The sequence below is a fragment of the Bos javanicus genome, chromosome 15 (assembly GCF_032452875.1).
Source record: "Bos javanicus breed banteng chromosome 15, ARS-OSU_banteng_1.0, whole genome shotgun sequence".
In the NCBI taxonomy this organism is placed as follows: domain Eukaryota; kingdom Metazoa; phylum Chordata; class Mammalia; order Artiodactyla; family Bovidae; genus Bos; species Bos javanicus.
This window is the reverse complement of record NC_083882.1, coordinates 50473358-50492045: the sequence shown is the minus strand read 5'-3', so window position 1 is coordinate 50492045 and position 18688 is coordinate 50473358. Positions and strand designations below refer to the sequence as shown.

General features: G+C 40.9%; 1 protein-coding gene and 1 non-coding gene across 2 annotated transcripts in view; both read right to left on the bottom strand.

The window, feature by feature from the left end:
• Window positions 1–18688, bottom strand: part of LOC133226772 (olfactory receptor 51F1-like) — a 460311-nt gene that overhangs the window by 54310 nt on the left and 387313 nt on the right. The window lies entirely within an intron of this gene.
• TRNAG-CCC (transfer RNA glycine (anticodon CCC)) lies at window positions 641–713 on the bottom strand. Its single transcript has one exon. It is a non-coding gene; the product is annotated as a tRNA-Gly (tRNA).

The following is an 18688-nucleotide window of genomic DNA, read 5'->3' as shown; positions in this document are numbered from 1 at the left end:
GTAATGTTTTTGCACAGACATTAAGCACAGCTTTCCTGCTGTGAATTACACCCTTGGAAGGGGGAAGAGATGGAAGTGACATAACCGAGTATCAACACAGGACTGCACAGGCAGGACTCACTACATATATCATCTGATATTCTTACTTTAGCATTTCATTACTTACATTCTGCATTTAAAGAAAAAAAAAATCATTGACAGAAAGAAGCACTAGTAAATAGTATTTCAATGATTTCAGGAGGGATTAAAAGGAACAAAAAAGACCAAAACAAACCGCAAAAACAAGTCTTCAATAAATAGAATTTTTTGGCATGTTCAGAAATAACGATAACTATCATTTTTGAGCAGCTCCTATGTGCTGTATTTTATGGCTTAATTAATTCATGCATTTGTGGCTGTTTTCACTGACAAATTCATTTAAATAATTATGGTGAGTATGTACTGTGTTCTGACCTGTTCTGACAGTGACATCTAATAATGGGGGAAGCAAATACATTACATTTACTTAAACCAATTTCTTAGTTTTATTTGGCTGTGCTAGGTCTTAGTTGTGGCATGCAGGATCTTCGATCTGCCTTGTGTCACACAGGATCTTCTCATTGCCTGTGTGGGATCTTTAGTTGAAGTAGGTGGGATCTAGTTCCCTGACCAGGAATTAAACCTGGGCCCCCTACATTGGGAATGTAGAGTCTTAGCCACTGGACCACCAGAGAGAGTGAAAAGTGGTAGTCAATCAGTCATGTCCAATTCTTTGCAACCCCATGGACTGTAGCCCATCAGACTCTTCTGTCCATGGAATTCTCCAAGCAAGGATACTGGAGTGGGTTTCCATGCCCTCCTCCAGGGGCTCTTCCTGACCCAGGATCGAACCCAGGTCTCCTGCATTGCATGGGGATTCTTTGCTGTCTGAGCCACCAGGGAAGTCCCTACTTAAACTATTTTGGATTAAATATTTTGAGCTGGGGAGACTAGCCTGGATTATCCAGGTGGACTTGATGTAATAACAAAGGTTTTTATAAGAAGGAGGCACAAAGCTCAGAGTTCGAGTAGGACACAGGACTATGGAAGGAGAGATTGGAGATCTGTAAGGAAGGGGATGCAAGCTAAGGAATGCAGACAAGCTCTAGAAACTGGAAAAGGCAAGGGAACAGATTTTCCACTAGAGCCTCCAGAAAGAATACAACGCTGCTGATACCTTGATTTTTAGCCCCACAACATTTATTTTAGACCTTGACTTCCAAACTGTAAGATAACACATTTGTGGTATTTTAAGCCACTGAATTTATGCTAATTTTATGGTAATTTGTTAAGCAGTGCAAAAATGCTAATTCAGAACTCACCCACAAGGCAGTGTGAGTAAAGGTTACTCCACTGGTGCCCAAATGCCTTTTCTGCTGTTGGCAAATAGCTACACTGCTTTTGGCACCTAAAGCTAAGATCTCTCCTTTTTAATCATCTCTTTTTAAAAAAATCTCAGTTTAATTAATTATTTATTTTACTTTACAATATTGTATTGGTTTTGCCATACATTGACATAAATCAGCCATGGGTGTACATGTGTTCCCCATTCTGAGCACCCCTCCCACCTCCCTCCCCATCCCATCCCTCTGGGTCATCCCAGTGCACCAGCCCTGAGCATCCTGGATCATGCATCCAACCTGGACTGGCGATTTGTTTCACATGTGATACTTTACATGTTTCAATGCCATTCTCCTATATAATCCCAGCCTAGCCCTCTCCCACAGAGTCCAAAAGACTGTTTTATACATCTGTGTCTCTTTTGCTGTCCCTCATACAGGGTTATTGTTACCATCTTTCTAAATTCCATATATGTGCATTAGTATACTGAATTGGTGTTTTGCTTTCTGGCTTACTTCACTCTGTATAATAGGCTCCAGTTTCATCCACCTCATTAGAACTGATTCAAATGTATTCTTTTTAATGGTTGAGTAATATTCCATTGTGTATATGTACCAGCGCTTTCTTATCCATTCCACTTGGAGGATTCTATTTGGAGATGAGGCTAAAAATGCCAAGAAAAAATCAATTATATGAATTATTTAAAATGTAACATTTGCTAATAAATACATAGTTTAGAAGGGATATGTCATATTTAATTATATAATTTAATCCACAAAATAACACTATATAATTTATTTATAATTATCTTCTAATTTAACAGAGGAGGAAACCGAAGTCCCAGTGTGTTAAAGCAACTTATTCAAATTTATGCAGCTGGTAAATTGCGGCATGTAACCCTAACCTTAAATACTTTCCTGCTCAATTACTGGTCCTCATCACATTTGAAGGAGGGCATACTTCAGAGATATAACAACAAATATAAATAATAAAATTTTCCTTTTTGCTATCACGTTTTACATGAGTTCATACTGAAAGTATAACCATTTTGGAATCTGACTGATTGATATTTAAATCTTAACTCTGTCATCACTAGTTTGTGACATTGGGTATGTACTTGTCTCATTGATAAAATGTGGATAATAATATAATAATATTGTGAAAATGACTTGAGACAAAGTCTGTACAGCACAACATAGTGTTTGTCACATGGATAATGCTCAATGAATGGGAGACTTATTTGGATAGAACTTGGCAAAAACTGATATTTTTGAAATTACATTTGGAGTATTTACAATATTCTAGTTGTGGATTAAATAAAAGTTTCTGTATACTCTATATATATTATATATAGCATATGAAGTATTTGGTGTGGTCTGATACAGAATAAAACTATGGAAAATGTTAATTGTTCTCATCGCTAGTTTGAAAATGACAACAGCTTATTTGTTTGGTTTCTTCACCCAATTCTTTTATCTCCTCCTGGTAGAAAGGAACTTTTAAAAAATGCAATATGCACACACTTATGCCATGAGGATTGTCAGAATGAGTAAGAAAGTGTTTGTTCATCCTGTGGCTACTTGCCCAAGTTCACTATTACAAGGGACTGATTCATTTTAAGAATCTACTCATTCTGTCTAATTATTGAGCCAGTAGAATAAAATTGAGGACTTGGGCTGGTGCTCTTCCTGGATATCATGTTGCAAGTAAATGCAGAAGACACAGTTCATGTCACAGTCCAAGTAGGGCTGGACATAAAGTTCTACCCCTAGAATACTTCACAGGCACACTGCAGACAATTCCTGAAGAAAAGACACTATGATCCTATCCTCTCCCAATCTTCTTTATTCCGTCTGCTTTCTCCAAACAGGTGTGCTAACAGTACTTATTTTTGAGTGAAACAGGCTATAACAAGAAAGATTACAAGACCTTGATGTGCTCACTCTGTGGGGTAATCTTTCGTTGATTTTTGAAAGGAATCCAGAGTTTTAGTGACTAGAGTTTTGAGATGCAATTATGTGCACTATTTAAGTAGGGAGAGAGGCTTCTAGGAGGCTGAGGCTCAGCCATACAGAATTCATCAGTAGTGGCATTGTCTTCCCAATTCATCTGCTTCTCTTTCTATGTGTGACCTGATGGATAACGGGTATAGAGGAAAAGAGTCTGTATATGTGTCCAAAGTGGCTTCAGTCACTTCATTCCCCCAGTTATTACTGCTTTCAACACTTGGCAGAGTCAACTACAGAACCAGCATTCACAGCACAGTTGGAATGCCAAAGAGAAGAGCAGCATAAATTGATCCAACCAGTCCATTCTAAAGGAGATCAGCCCTGGGATTTCTTTGGAAGGAATGATGCTAAAGCTGAGCTCCAGTTACTTGGCCAGCTCATGCGAAGAGTTGACTCATTGGAAAAGACTCTGATGCTGGGAGGGATTGGGGGCAAGAGGAGAAGGGGACGACAGAGGATGAGATGGCTGGATGGCATCACTGACTCGATGGACATGAGTCTGAGTGAACTCCGGGAGTTGGTGATGGACATGGAGGCCTGGCCTGCTGCGATTCATGGGGTTGCAAAGAGTCGGACATGACTGAGTGACCTGATCTGATCTGATCTTGGATAAGGGGCCAGTCCGGGCTTAAGAATTTTGATGGGTTAAGAAGATAAGAGTCGTGCTTAATACCAGGATAATAGTAGATACTTTTTCAGTAAGTTCAATTCGATTTAATTCAATAAAGCGATTAAGTATTTTATTGACCCCTGCCCCCATTATGTGACGGGCGGGCTAAAGCGCAGGCGAGAGAAGCTACCCCACCTCCAAGGTCAGGGGCAGAAGCTGAGAGGACCCCATGCCCAAAGGGCCGGCGGCCAAGGGGAGTTACCCCACGTCCGAGGTCAGGGGCAGCTGCCGAGAGTGCCAGACTGCGACGGTGCAGGAACGGCTGAGAGGAGCTACCCAATGTCCGAGGTCAGGAGGGCTGGCCGAGAGGATATACCCAGCGTCCGAGGTCGGGGCAGCGACAACAGGAGTTACCCCGCGTCCGAGGCCAGGGGCAGCGGGCGGGAGGAGCTACCCCACCCACCTAAGCCTGAGGCCAGGGGCAGCAGGCGGGAGGAGCAACCCTACGCCTGGCTGAACAGGCACAGGAGGGCCTTAGAGGAGCTATCCCACGTTGAAGGTCAGGAAGGGCGGCGGTGAGGAGATACCCCTCATCCAAGGTAAGGAGCATTGGTTGCGCTTTGCTGGAGCAGCCGTGAGGGGATACCCCACACCCAAGGTAAGAGAAACCCAAGTAAGATGGTAGGTGTTGCAAGAGGGCATCAGAGGGCAGACACACTGAAACCATACTCATGGGAAACTAGTCAATCTAATCGCACTAGGACCACAGCCTTGTCTAACTCAATGAAACTAAGCCATGCCCATGGGGCAACCCAAGATGGGCGGGTCATGGTGGAGAGATCTGACAGAATGTGGTCCACTGGAGAAGGGAGTGGCAAACCACTTCAGTATTCTTGCCGCGAGAACCCCATGAACAGTATGAAAAGGCAAAATGATAGGATACTGAAAGAGAAACTCCTCAGGTCAGTAGGAGCCCAATATGCTATTGGAGATCAGTGGAGAAATAACTCTAGAAAGAATGAAGGGATGGAGCCAAAGCAAAAAGAATACCCAGCTGGGGATGTGACTGGTGATAGAAGCAAGGTCTGATGCTGTAAAGAGCAATATTGCATAGGAACCTGGAATGTCAGGTCCATGAATCAAGGCAAATTGGAAGTGGTCAAACAAGAGATGGCAAGAGTGAATGTCAACATTCTAGGAATCAGCGAACTGAAATGGACTGGGTGGGTGAATTTAACTCAGATGACCATTATATCTACTACTGCGGGCAGGAATCCCTCGGAAGAAATGGAGTGGCCATCATGGTCAACAAAAGAGTCAGAAATGCAGTACTTGGATGCAATCTCAAAAACGACAGAATGGTCTCTGTTCGTTTCCAAGGCAAACCAGTCAATATCACAATAATCCAAGTCTATGCCCCAACCAGTAACGCTGAAGAAGCTGAAGTTGAATGGTTCTATGAAGACCTACAAGACCTTTTAGAACACCCAAAAAAGATGTCCTTTTCACTATAGGGGACTGGAATGCAAAAGTAGGAAGTCAAGAAACACCTGGAATAACAGGCAAATTTGGCCTTGGAATACAGAATGAAGCAGGACAAAGACTAATAGAGTTTTGCCAAGAAAATGCACTGGTCATAACAAACACCCTCTTCCATCAACACAAGAGAAGACTCTATACATGGACACCACCAGATGGTCAACACACTGAAATCAGACTGATTATGTTCTTTGCAGCCAAAGATGGAGAAGCTCTATACAGTCAGCAAAAACAAGACCAGGAGCTGACTGTGGCTCAGACCATGAACTCCTTATTGCCAAATTCAGACTTAAATTGAAGAAAGTAGGGAAAACCACTGGACCTTTCAAGTATGACCTAAATCAAATCCCTTATGATTATACAGTGGAAGTGAGAAATAGATTTAAGGGCCTAGATCTGATAGATAGAGTGACTGATGAGCTATGGAATGAAGTTCATGACATTGTACAGGAGACAGGGATCAAGACCATCCCCATGGAAAAGAAATGCAAAAAAGCAAAATGGCTGTCTGGGGAGGCCTTACAAATAGCTGTGAAAAGAAGAGAAGCCAAAAGCAAAGGAGAAAAGGAAAGATAAAAACATCTGAATGCAGATTTCCAAAGAATAGCAAGAAGAGATAAGAAAGCCTTCTTCAGCAGTCAATGCAAAGAAATAGAGGAAAACAACAGAATAGGAAAGACTAGAGATCTCTTCAAGAAAATCAGAGATACCAAAGGAACATTTCATGCAAAGATGGGCTCGATAAAGGACAGAAATGGTATGGACCTAACAGAAGCAGAAGATATTAAGAAGAGATGGCAAGAATACACAGAAGAACGGTACAAAAAAATCTTCACGACCCAGATAATCATGATGGTGTGATCACTGACCTAGAGCCAGACATCCTGGAATGTGAAGTCAAGTGGGCCTTAGAAAGGATCACTACGAACAAAGCTAGTGGAGGGGATGGAATTCCAGTTGAGCTATTCCAAATCCTAAAAGATGATGCTGTGAAAGTGCTGCAGTCAATATGCCAGCAAATTTGGAAAACTCAGCAGTGGCCACAGGACTGGAAAAGGCCATTTTTCATTCCAATCCCAAAGAAAGGCAATGTCAAAGAATGCTCAAAGTACCATACAATTGCACTCATCTCACACGCTAGTAATGCTCAAAATTCTCCAAGCCAGGCTTCAGCAATATGTGAACCATGAACTTCCTGATGTTCAAGCTGGTTTTAGAAAAGGCAGAGGAACCAGAGATCAAATTGCCAACATCCGCTGGATCATGGAAAAAGCAAGAGAGTTCCAGAAAAACATCTATTTCTGCTTTATTGACTATGCCAAAGCCTTTGACTGTGTGGATCACAATAAACTGTGGAAAATTCTGAAAGAGGTGGGAATACCAGACCACCTGATCTGCCTCTTGAGAAATTTGTATGCAGATCAGGAAGCAACAGTTAGAACTGGACATGGAATAACAGACTGGTTCCAAATAGGAATAGGAGTACATCAAGGCTGTGTATTGTCACCCTGCTTATTTAACTTATATGCAGAGTACATCATGAGAAACGCTAGACTGGAAGAAACACAAGCTGGAATCAAGATTGCCGGGAGAATTGTCAATAACCTCAGATATGCAGATGACACCACCTTTATGGCAGAAAGTGAAGAGGAACTCAAAAGCCTCTTGATGAAAATGAAAGCGGAGAGTGAAAAAGTTGGCTAAAAGCTCAACATTTAGAAGACGAAGATCATGGCATCCAGTCCCATCACTTCATGGGAAATAGATGGGGAAACAGTGGAAACAGTGTCAGACTTTATTTTTCTGGGCTCCAAAATCACTGCAGATGGTGACTGCAGCCATGAAATTAAAAGACGCTTGCTCCTTGGGAGGAAAGTTATGACCAACCTAGACAGCATATTGAAAAGCAGAGACATGACTTTGCCAACAAAGGTTCGTCTAGTCAAGGCTATGGTTTTTCCTGTGGTCATGTATGGATGTGAGAGTTGGACTGTGAAGAATGCTGAGCGCTGAAGAATTGATGCTTTTGAACTGTGGTGTTGGAGAAGACTCTTGAGAGTCCCTTGGACTGCAAGGAGATCCAACCAGTCCATTCTGAAGGAGATCAGCCCTGGGATTTCTTTGGCGGGAATGATGCTAAAGCTGAAACTCCAGTATTTTGGCCACCTCATGTGAAGAGTTGACTCATTGTAAAAGACTCTGATGCTGGTAGGGATTGGGGACAGGAGGAGAAGGGGCCGACAGAGGATGAGATGGCTGGATGGCAATACTGACTCAATGGACATGAGTCTGAGTGAACTTGGGTAGTTGGTGATGGACAGGGAGGCCTGGCGTGCTGTGATTCATGGGGTTGCAAAGAGTTGGACGCAACTGAGCGACTGATCTGATCTGATCTGCCCCCATTAATGGCACCCCACTGCAGTACTGTTGCCTAGAAAATCCCATCGATGGAGGAGCCTGGTAGGCTGCAGTCTATGGGGTCTCGAAGGGTTGGACAGGACTGAGTGACTTCACTTTCACTTTTCACTTTCATGCATTGGAGAAGGAAATGGCAACCCACTCCAGTGTTCTTGCCTGGAGAATCCCAGGGACAGAGGAGCCTGGTGGGCTGCTGTCTCTGGGGTTGCACAGAGTTGGGCATGACTAAAGTGACTTAGCAGCAGCATCAGCAGCCCCTATTAAGTAAACAAGGAATTCATTGTGTGCATGTTGCTAAGTCTTTTTGCAACCCCATGGACTGCTAGGCTCCTCTGTTCATGGATTTCCCAGGCAAGAATACTGGAGTTGGGGGCCATTCCTTCTCTAGGGGATCTTCCCGACCTACAGATTGAACCCATGTCTCCTGCTTGGCAGGCGGATTCTTTACCACTGTGCCATCTGGGAAGCCCAAGGATTCAATACTGTGAGCAATTGTTGACTGACTGGATGATTGAATAGAGACAGGAGACCAGACCACAGCTATGTGCTTTTAACTGTGTCTCTGTATTTGCTCTGGTCTTACCTAATGCATGAGTTGGCCATCAAGCTGCAAGGCAGAGATTTATTTCTTGCTGTGATTTAAAAATACTTTTCTATTAGTGCATCTGTGAAAGTAAAGGGCTTTTCTGAATTCCTGTGAAACAGTTATTGGGTCAGAAGTCTGATAAAGAACAATGCCTGCTAGTGTGAATGAGGGAAATGTGATGTTGAATGTATATAACGGAGAAGAAATACTATGCATCTGTGGGCCTTTCTGAAAAGTTTCTGATCAGGATTTTAGATTCATGAATGCATGTATATTTCTGAAGACTTCTCTCTTGCTTTATATTACATTAGGATGAATTTGCAAAAAAGACTAATTCTCTAATTTTCCTATCTGGGAAATAATGTTTTTCTGAGTGTCTGCTAGTATATTCTTTTTTTTCTGCTAGTATGTTCTTAAAATAAGTATCTCTGAAAAAATGCTAATATCAAATTTTAACTATTTTTGAAATCCTTGGATCCAGAATTGAGTTATACATGCTAGATTATCATAGATTTTATCAGTATACAATTTTACTTTTTAAATGGAAACAACTTTCCTTTGAAAGTAAAGTGTATTTTTTTTTAAGGCAAATACACACTGGATATATTCATATTGATCAGTATAAATAATATTTATTAAGTATCTACTGTGGACCAGACAGATTTGTAGCTACACTCAATGTAGAGAAACATTTAAGAAGGTTATATGTATAGCATAACAATCAACTTATCATATTTAAATGTTTAAAGAATCTAACTGGGTATTTAAATAGATGGGTACACACGTATTAAAATTAAAGTGTATCTCTATATTTAAGAAGGAATCAATCGTATTATAGTAATTAAATGTATAATAGTAATTATGGTAGCTAAAGCAAAGGAAGAAGTAGAGTCCCTGAGACATACAGCAACAGGATGACATGAGTATTAGGGGCACAGGCCACATGCCTTGGGCAGGGCTTCTCCAATGAGTAGCTAAAGAATAGCCTGGACTATCATAACATATGGCGTTTTAATGACATATATATCAAATTCAATCACAGAGAAGATCATAGATATGGTCTGGCATCAGCATACATCAGTTTCAGCATAGCCACATGCTTACAGTAGGTCTAAGGGATGATTTGGTTGAGGACAATCAGGAGAACATGGAGCAAAGGGGGTTCACTCCTACAATGCTTTTGTTATTACAGCTGTTCTCAGCTTGACTGCCAATTACTGGAATACGATGAAATGGTGGGGTAGGAAGCATATGGAGACATTCAGTACCAGATGGCATATGGCCAACACTGACTGACAGAGTATGGATAAAGCAGACTTGGTGGAGCAGAAGCAGTTACAGTAGTTGATTTTATGGACAGCATCTCAGATCAAGTGAGAGTAAGAGGGTCTCCACCATGAAAGCTAGTAGGGTCAAGAAGAAATACATGTTTCAAAAATACGATGAACAAATTGAGAAATAAAAACCATATGATTATCTCAATAGATGCAGAGAAAGCCTTTGACAAAATTCAACATCCATTTATGATAAAAACTCTCCAGAAAGCAGGAATAGAAGGAACATACCTCAACATAATAAAAGCTATATATGACAAACCCACAGCAAACATTATCCTCAATGGTAAAAATTGAAAGCATTTCCTCTAAAGTCAGGAACAAGACAAGGGTGCCCACTTTCACCATTACTATTCAACATAGTTTTGGAAGTTTTAGCCACAGCAATCAGAACAGAAAAAGAAATAAAAGGAATCCAAATTGGAAAAGAAGAAGTAAAACTCTCACTATTTACAGATGACATGATCCTCTACATAGAAAACCCTAAAGATTCCACCAGAAAATTACTAGAAATAATCAATGACTATAGTAAAGTTGCAGGATATAAAATCAACACACAGAAATCCCTTGCATTCCTATACACTAATAATGAGAAAGCAGAAAGAGAAATTAAGGAAACAATTCCATTCACCATTGCAACGGAAAGAATAAAATACTTAGGAATATATCTACCTAAAGAAACTAAAGACCTATATATAGAAAACTATAAAACACTGGTGAAAGAAATCAAAGAGGACACTAATAGATGGAGAAATATACCATGTTCATGGATTGGAAGGATCAATATAGTGAAAATGAGTATACTACCCAAAGCAATTTATAGATTCAACGCAATCCCTATCAAGCTACCAACAGTATTCTTCACAGAGCTAGAACAAATAATTTCACAATTTGTATGGAAATACAAAAAACCTCGAATAGCCAAAGCGATCTTGAGAAAGAAGAATGGAACTGGAGGAATCAACCTACCTGACTTCAGGCTCTACTACAAAGCCACAGTTATCAAGACAGTATGGTACTGGCACAAAGACAGAAATATAGATCAATGGAATAAAATAGAAAGCCCAGAGATAAATCCATGCACATATGGACACCTTATCTTTGACAAAGGAGGCAAGAATATACAATGGATTAAAGACAATCTCTTTAACAAGTGGTGCTGGGAAATCTGGTCAACCACTTGTAAAAGAATGAAACTGGACCACTTTCTAACACCATACACAAAAATAAACTCAAAATGGATTAAAGATCTCAACGTAAGACCAGAAACTATAAAACTCCTAGAGGAGAACATAGGCAAAACACTCTCCGACATACGTCACAGCAGGATCCTCTATGACCCACCTCCCAGAATATTGGAAATAAAATCAAAAATAAACAAATGGGACCTAACTAACCTTAAAAGCTTCTGCACATCAAAGGAAACTATTAGCAAGGTGAAAAGACAGCCTTCAGAATGGGAGAAAATAATAGCAAATGAAGCAACCGACAAACAACTAATCTCAAAAATATATAAGCAACTCCTACAGCTCAACTCCAGAAAAATAAACGACCCAATCAAAAAATGGGCCAAAGAACTAAATAGACATTTCTCCAAAGAAGACATACAGATGGCTAACAAACACATGAAAAGATGCTCAACATCACTCATTATCAGAGAAATGCAAATCAAAACCACTGTGAGGTACCATTTCACACCAGTCAGAATGGCTGCAATCCAAAAGTCTACAAATAATAAATGCTGGAGAGGGTGTGGAGAAAAGGGAACCCTCTTACACTGTTGGTGGGAATGCAAACTAGTACAGCCACTATGGAGAACAGTGTGGAGATTCCTTAAAAAACTGGAAATAGAACTGCCTTATGATCCAGCAATCCCACTGCTGGGCATACACACTGAGGAAACCAGAAGGGAAAGAGACACGTGTACCCCAATGTTCATCGCAGCACTGTTTATAATAGCCAGGTCATGGAAGCAACCTAGATGTCCATCAGCAGATGAATGGATAAGAAAGCAGTGGTACATATACACAATGGAGTATTACTCAGCCATTGAAAAGAATACATTTGAATCAGTTCTAATGAGGTGGATGAAACTGGAGCCTATTATACAGAGTGAAGTAAGCCAGAAGGAAAAACATAAATACAGTATACTAACGCATATATATGGAATTTAGAAAGATGGTAACAATAACCTGGTGTACGAGACAGCAAAAGAGACACTGATGTATAGAACAGTCTTATGGACTCTGTGGGAGAGGGAAAGGGTGGGAAGATTTGAGAGAATGACATTGAAACATGTAAAATATCATGTAAGAAACGAGTTGCCAGTCCAGGTTCGATACACGATACTGGATGCTTGGGGCTGGTGCACTGGGACGACCCAGAGGGATGGTATGGGGAGGGAGGAGGGAGGAGGGTTCAGGATGGGGAACACATGTATACCTGTGGTGGATTCATTTTGATATTTGGCAAAACTAATACAATTATGTAAAGTTTAAAAATAAAATAAAATTTTAAAAAAAGATATTAAAAAAAAGAAGAAGAAATACATGTTTCATAGAAGTAGTCAGTGCAGGACACATCAGAGAGGGGGCTGATTTTCACAACAGCCGTTGTGTAGCATATACAGGACAGGAAACAGATCCAGATTGGGGAGCCTCCCACCTTGAAAAGACACAAGGAGTTGGTCGAGGGCTGGTCGACAATGGTGGCATCAGAGGATGACTACTGTTGGATGAGGAGCCTACCTTCCAAAGAGACTAATTGAGTCACAAGCACATTCTTTTTGAGAAGTCTTGGAATTATGAGAGCTGAGTAGTAGAAAATGGTCTGAACTGGAAATCGCTTATCATATGTTAATAAATACACATATTTTTCCTAAATTAAACCTTAAAATGAACTATATTTTCTCCTGATGGTATGTTTATAAATCACAAGCCCAAATTTATGGAATGAAGAATAAACATTTTAAACTTTGTTTCAAATGGAAATGAGTCACAGTAAACGTTACATCAACCCTGTCCTTTTTTTCCACATAAAAGTCAATTTTGTCTAAAGAAACAAATTATTTTTTCATTATTCCTATGGGTGTATTTTTGTTGTTCTGTCGCTATGTCATGCTCAACTCTTTGAAATCCCATGGATTGAAGCATGCCAGACTTCCCTTGTCCTTCACTGTCTTCCAGAGTTTGCTCAAGCTCATGTCCATTGAATCGATGATGCCATCCAACCATCTCTGTCATCCCTGTCTCCTCCCACTCTCAATCTTTCCAGCATCAGGGTCTTTTTCAATGAGTCAGCTCTTCACATGGGTGTATCTAACCACTCTTTTATACACATTAGATTAAAATAAATTAGAAAAATCATGAAAATGGGAAAGAGAGAGAAAGAGAAATGCCTAACTCAACCATCATCTTACCATTCTATCCTTGTGCTCTGTGTAATTCTTTATAGCCTGCTGAGGATGTTTTCATGCTTTTGCCTTCATCTGGGGCCAGCGTTACCTGTTAGGGCTTCCGTTTTTCCCTCAAATCCCAGTTTGTCTAGGAGTCCCAAATTCCCACCCTGAATTTGCTTAGGATCTTTGGTTAAACACAGAGATCTCTTGGAGGATCTCTGTCCTGCAAGCTAAAAACCTGAAGTCCTAGATAAGATCGAGCCTGTATTTGACTCTGCAGCCTTGTTTCAGCCTTGTTTGCTGCTGCTCCTATATCTTTCATTCCAAAGGTTTATCACCTTTAAAAATGCTGATTCCTCGACTTTGACTTTCCTTCCCATTTGTAGCCCTTTGATGTATTAAAACTACCCAATTAAAGCCACAGATTAATCATCACTTCCTTTGTGATATCTCTTCTGATGCTTTTCCTGCTCTCAAGTCTCCCTACCAATGGGAGAATTCATAAATACACAAACTCCCTTGTGTATTTATATTTCCATAAATACAAACTTGTTTCTTTGGAAGTAGGCAGGTCTAATGGCAACCCACTCCGGTATTCTTGCCTGGAGAATTATGAACAGGGGAGCCTGGCGGGCTACAGTCTATGGAGTCACAAACAGTTGGACATGACTAAGTGACTAAGCAACAACAAATTAGTGATTGTTGTTTTATTCAGAGAGCTGAGAAGAAGGTCATTGAAGAACTGGTCCCTGAAAGAGTAGAGATGTACCAAATCATACCCTAGGACCAGATCTGAGCTGAACTGGTTTTCGGGTCTCCTGACTCTGTGTAGTGGTTCTCCCATTCTTTTGCTACTTTTAGGGAAATCTTGGGCCTAATTTCTGGGAACCTGGGGGAAAAGGATGAAGCCTCAGGGCTAGCATCTTCCATAATTTCTGCTTAAAGTATCATTATTAACAGTGAATCAATAAACCAATAATTCAGTTCAGATTCATATGCTTTTGTGCTTTATGAATGTGAGAGATCACAGAAAACCCATACAATGGACTGCTTGTTTTCTTTCAATTCCAAATGAGATATTTTTAGGATATACTATTAATCATTCACTTATCTGTTTCTTTAAGCACTTACTCTATTCCAGGCTGCTAAGTGTTGGGCATGCACCAATGAGAATGGTCTGGTGGCTGCCCTCAAAAATTCTCAGTCAAAAGACCACAAAAAGCATGGCTGTTGAGGATTATTAGTAAGACAGAAGACACATGGAAGAGTAATTATTGAAAAATCACTGAATGAATGAGTGTATAAATGACTCCCTCTCCTGTGTGGATTAAAGAATACCAGCTTCAAAAATAATTGAATCATTTTGTTGATAATTCAAATCATCACTCCCATTGGCCCAGAGACAATATCACTACACTGTAGACTTCACTATTCCTTTTCCAGAGCAACATTTACTCTTCTCTCAATTCATCTCCTCTTCCTGGCTCCATGCTCACACACCTTCCTGCTATAATGGATCTGACAAGTATCACTGCTCTGTTTCCAGAAATAAGAGAAACAGCAGCCTGAAGATGCTGAAGATCTGGATAACAGCATTCACTGAGACCTTTCTATTCCATTCCAGGAGACAATTAAAACAGGAGACCTTCTGGGGAAGTATCCTGCCCCTGTTTTATTGTTCAGTCACTGAGTTGTGTCTGACTCTGTGACCCCGTGGACTGCAGCACAGCAGGCTTCCCTGTCCTTCACCATCTCCTGGAGCTTACTCAAACTCATGTCCATTGAAACAGTGATGCCATCAAACCATCTCATCCTCTGTTGTCTGCTTCTCCTCTTGCCTTCAATCTTTCCCAGCATCAGGGTCTTTTCTAATGAGTGAGTTCTTTGCATCAGGTGGCCAAAGTATTGGAGCTTCAGTTTCAGCATCAGTCCTTCCAATGAATACTCAGGGTTGATTTCTTTTAGGATTGTCTGGTTTGATCTCCTTGCAGTCCAAGGAACTCTCGGGAGTCTTCTCCAACACCCCATTGGCCTTGAACATCTTTTAAAATATGAAGTTTACAAAAAAGAAATTGGCACACATTCCTTTTCAAAACTCTTCCAAAGGAGCCATGTTGCATGACTCCAGGGGCATCATTAATACAAATTATCATGTGAATGTCTCCTCAGAGTTGTAAACATGTAGTGGATTTCTTAGAAAGGATCAATTCCTACCTAGTAGATCTGCCTTTTGTTTATTTTCATCCACTCCCTTTCTGCCTCTGCTGTACATTCTGACTCAGAAATATACCCAAGGATCTTACTTAGATTGTTCCGTTTCTGTTTTTTCATCTACAAAATGTAACTGGATAGACACTTGTAGATACGCACGTGCAGTGATACAAATGTCTGTAATAAATACTGGAGCTGGCATCTGGAGGGCTTCCAGAAATGAGAGATCCTAAATCTTTTCCCTGAGGGGCCACACCTAAGATAGACCCATGGAGAACTGAAACCCAGAGACTGAGACTCTACGTTGATCTTGGATGAGGTTGGGGTGGAGGCTGTGGTCTGTGAAGTCAGGCTCAAACCTCCTTGGGCCTTTCTCTCCCTCCTTCTCTGGCCCTGGGAGTCCAAGGCTCAGAAGACAGACTAGGATTAGTCAGTGACTTCAGGGTTAGCTGACTGAGAGTCAACATTAAAATGCACAATCAGATCACTAAGGTGTTTAGGAGTAAGTAAGTGTGATGACAGCAGTTTTACCAGTTGCTGTTAGAATACACACATGCATGCTAAGTCACTTCAGTTGTGTTCGACTCTTTGTGACCCTATGGACTGTAGCCCACCAGGATCCTCTGTCCATGTGCCCTCCTCCAGTAGGCCTTCCCTACCCAGGGATTGAACCCACATCTCTTAAGTCTCCTGCTTTAGCAGGCAGATTCTTGACCACCAGCGCCACCTGGGAAGCTGTGAGAGCACAGTAAGTGTTAGTCACTCCTCTGTCTATGGGGATTCTCCAGGCAAGAATCCTGGAGTGGGTTGCCATTCTCTTGTCCAGGAGATCTTCTTGACCCAGGGATTGAGCCCAGGTCTCCTGTATTGCAGGCAGATTCTTTACCATCTGAGCCACCAGGGAAGCCTGTGAGAACACAGAGGAGTAGTTTTTAGGATGAGCTATGAACTATTGATCTCTATAACCGCAGCACCAAGTGCAGCTCTGACATATAAGTGAGAAAGAAATGCTTGTTGAATATGAAATGCCATCATACCGATAACCCTGTGTCTGGCTCCACATAGAGTAGACAACACTGATGAAGATTCAGCTTTCGAAATTACTCTAGAATGGAATTCTGAGAGCTTGGCTTGGCTCTTAGCAATGTTTAAAAACCTGGAGAAGCTGACTTTCCGGGGCTGCATTTGTTAAGCTCTGTCTGGTCTCTCTCGGTCACTTGTGTCATGTTAGAGATGTGTGTTACTTGAGAGAAGAGAGGGGCAGTGATGACTCTGCCTGTCTTACAAAGGGGAAATTGAATTCCTCAATCACAGTACTCATTTGATACTTTTTACAAATTGGCTACAGAGAAGCTTGAATTTAGTTACAAATTTGAACCCATTGGCTCTTGTATGATGAAAGCAATCATCTATTTTCATCAATTCAGAACAGCTAAGGATACTTCTAATCAGGATGGACTTAGGAGATCACGCAGTGGTAGAGAATCTGCCAGCCAATGCAGGAGACACAGGAGTTGTGGGTTCAATCCCTGGATTGGAAACATCCCCTTGAGGATGAAATGGCAATTTACTCCAGTATTCTTGCCTTGAGAATCCCATGGACAGAGAAGCCTGGCAGACTACAGTCCACGGGGTCACAAAGAGTCAGACACAACTGAGTGCAGGAGAGAGCTGCATAGCTCAAGTACTAACTTTTTATACTGGAGCTGGAATTGTAGGTATTCAGGATGTTTATTTTGAGTCTCTCCTACTATTTAAATGCTCTGATGGACAGTTTCTCTTGTTCGCCACTCTATTCCCATCCTCTTACAGAATGTTTGGTGCAGACAATTGTTCAATAAATCATTTCTTGAACAGAAATTTTAAAATGTTTCAAATATTTTACATTTGTTAATTAAAAAGAAGAGAATGAGGGAAATTGTTATTTATATAATGAACTTATCTCATTTGACCAACAGAAATCTTTAAAAATTCCATGGGGATAAATGAAAGGGGCCTTTAGGACTGAGATCCAGTTTTGGAAGGAAGAGGGGATAACATACATGGAAATGCCATCTTGTGGTTCATAGTGAAATTGTTAGGACAAAGGTATCACACAGGCAAAAATTCATTCATTCACTCAGTGAGGTTTTTTTTTTTTTTTAAATTTTAATTAATTTTATTTTATTTTCAAACTCCACATAATTGTATTAGCTTTGCCAAACATCAAAATGAATCCACCACAGGTATACATGTGTTCCCCATCCTGAACCCTCCTCCCTCCTCCCTCCCCATACCATCCCTCTGGGTCGTCCCAGTGCACTAGCCCCAAGCATCCAGTATCGTGCATTGAACCTGGACTGGCATCTCGTTTCATACATGATATTTTACATGTTTCAATGCCATTCTCCCAATTCTTCCCACCCTCTCCCTCTCCCACAAAGTCCATAAGACTGTTTTATACGTCAGTGTCTCTTTTGCTGTCTCGTATACAGGGTTATCGTTACCATCTTTCTAAATTCCATATATATGCGTTAGTATACTGTATTGGTGTTTTTCCTTCTGGCTTACTTCACTCTGTATAATAGGCTCCAGTTTCATCCACCTCATTAGAACTGATTCAAATGTATTCTTTTTAATGGCTGAGTAATACTCCATTGTGTATATGTACCACTGCTTTCTTATCCATTCATCTGCTGATGGACATCTAGGTTGCTTCCATGACCTGGCTATTATAAACAGTGCTGCGATGAACATTGGGGTACACGTGTCTCTTTCCCTTCTGGTTTCCTCAGTGTGTATGCCCAGCAGTGGGATTGCTGGATCATAAGGCAGTTCTATTTCTAGTTTTTTAAGGAATCTCCACACTGTTCTCCATAGTGGCTGTACTAGTTTGCATTCCCACCAACAGTGTAAGAGGGTTCCCTTTTCTCCACACCCTCTCCAGCATTTATTATTTGTAGACTTTTGGATTGCAGCCATTCTGACTGGTGTGAAATGGTACCTCATAGTGGTTTTGATTTGCATTTCTCTGATAATGAGTGATGTTGAGCATCTTTTCATGTGTTTGTTAGCCATCTGTATGTCTTCTTTGGAGAAATGTCTATTTAGATCTTTGGCCCATTTTTTGATTGGGTCATTTATTTTTCTGGAGTTGAGCTGTAGGAGTTGCTTGTATATTTTTGAGATTAGTTGTTTGTCGGTTGCTTCATTTGCTATTATTTTCTCCCATTCTGAAGGCTGTCT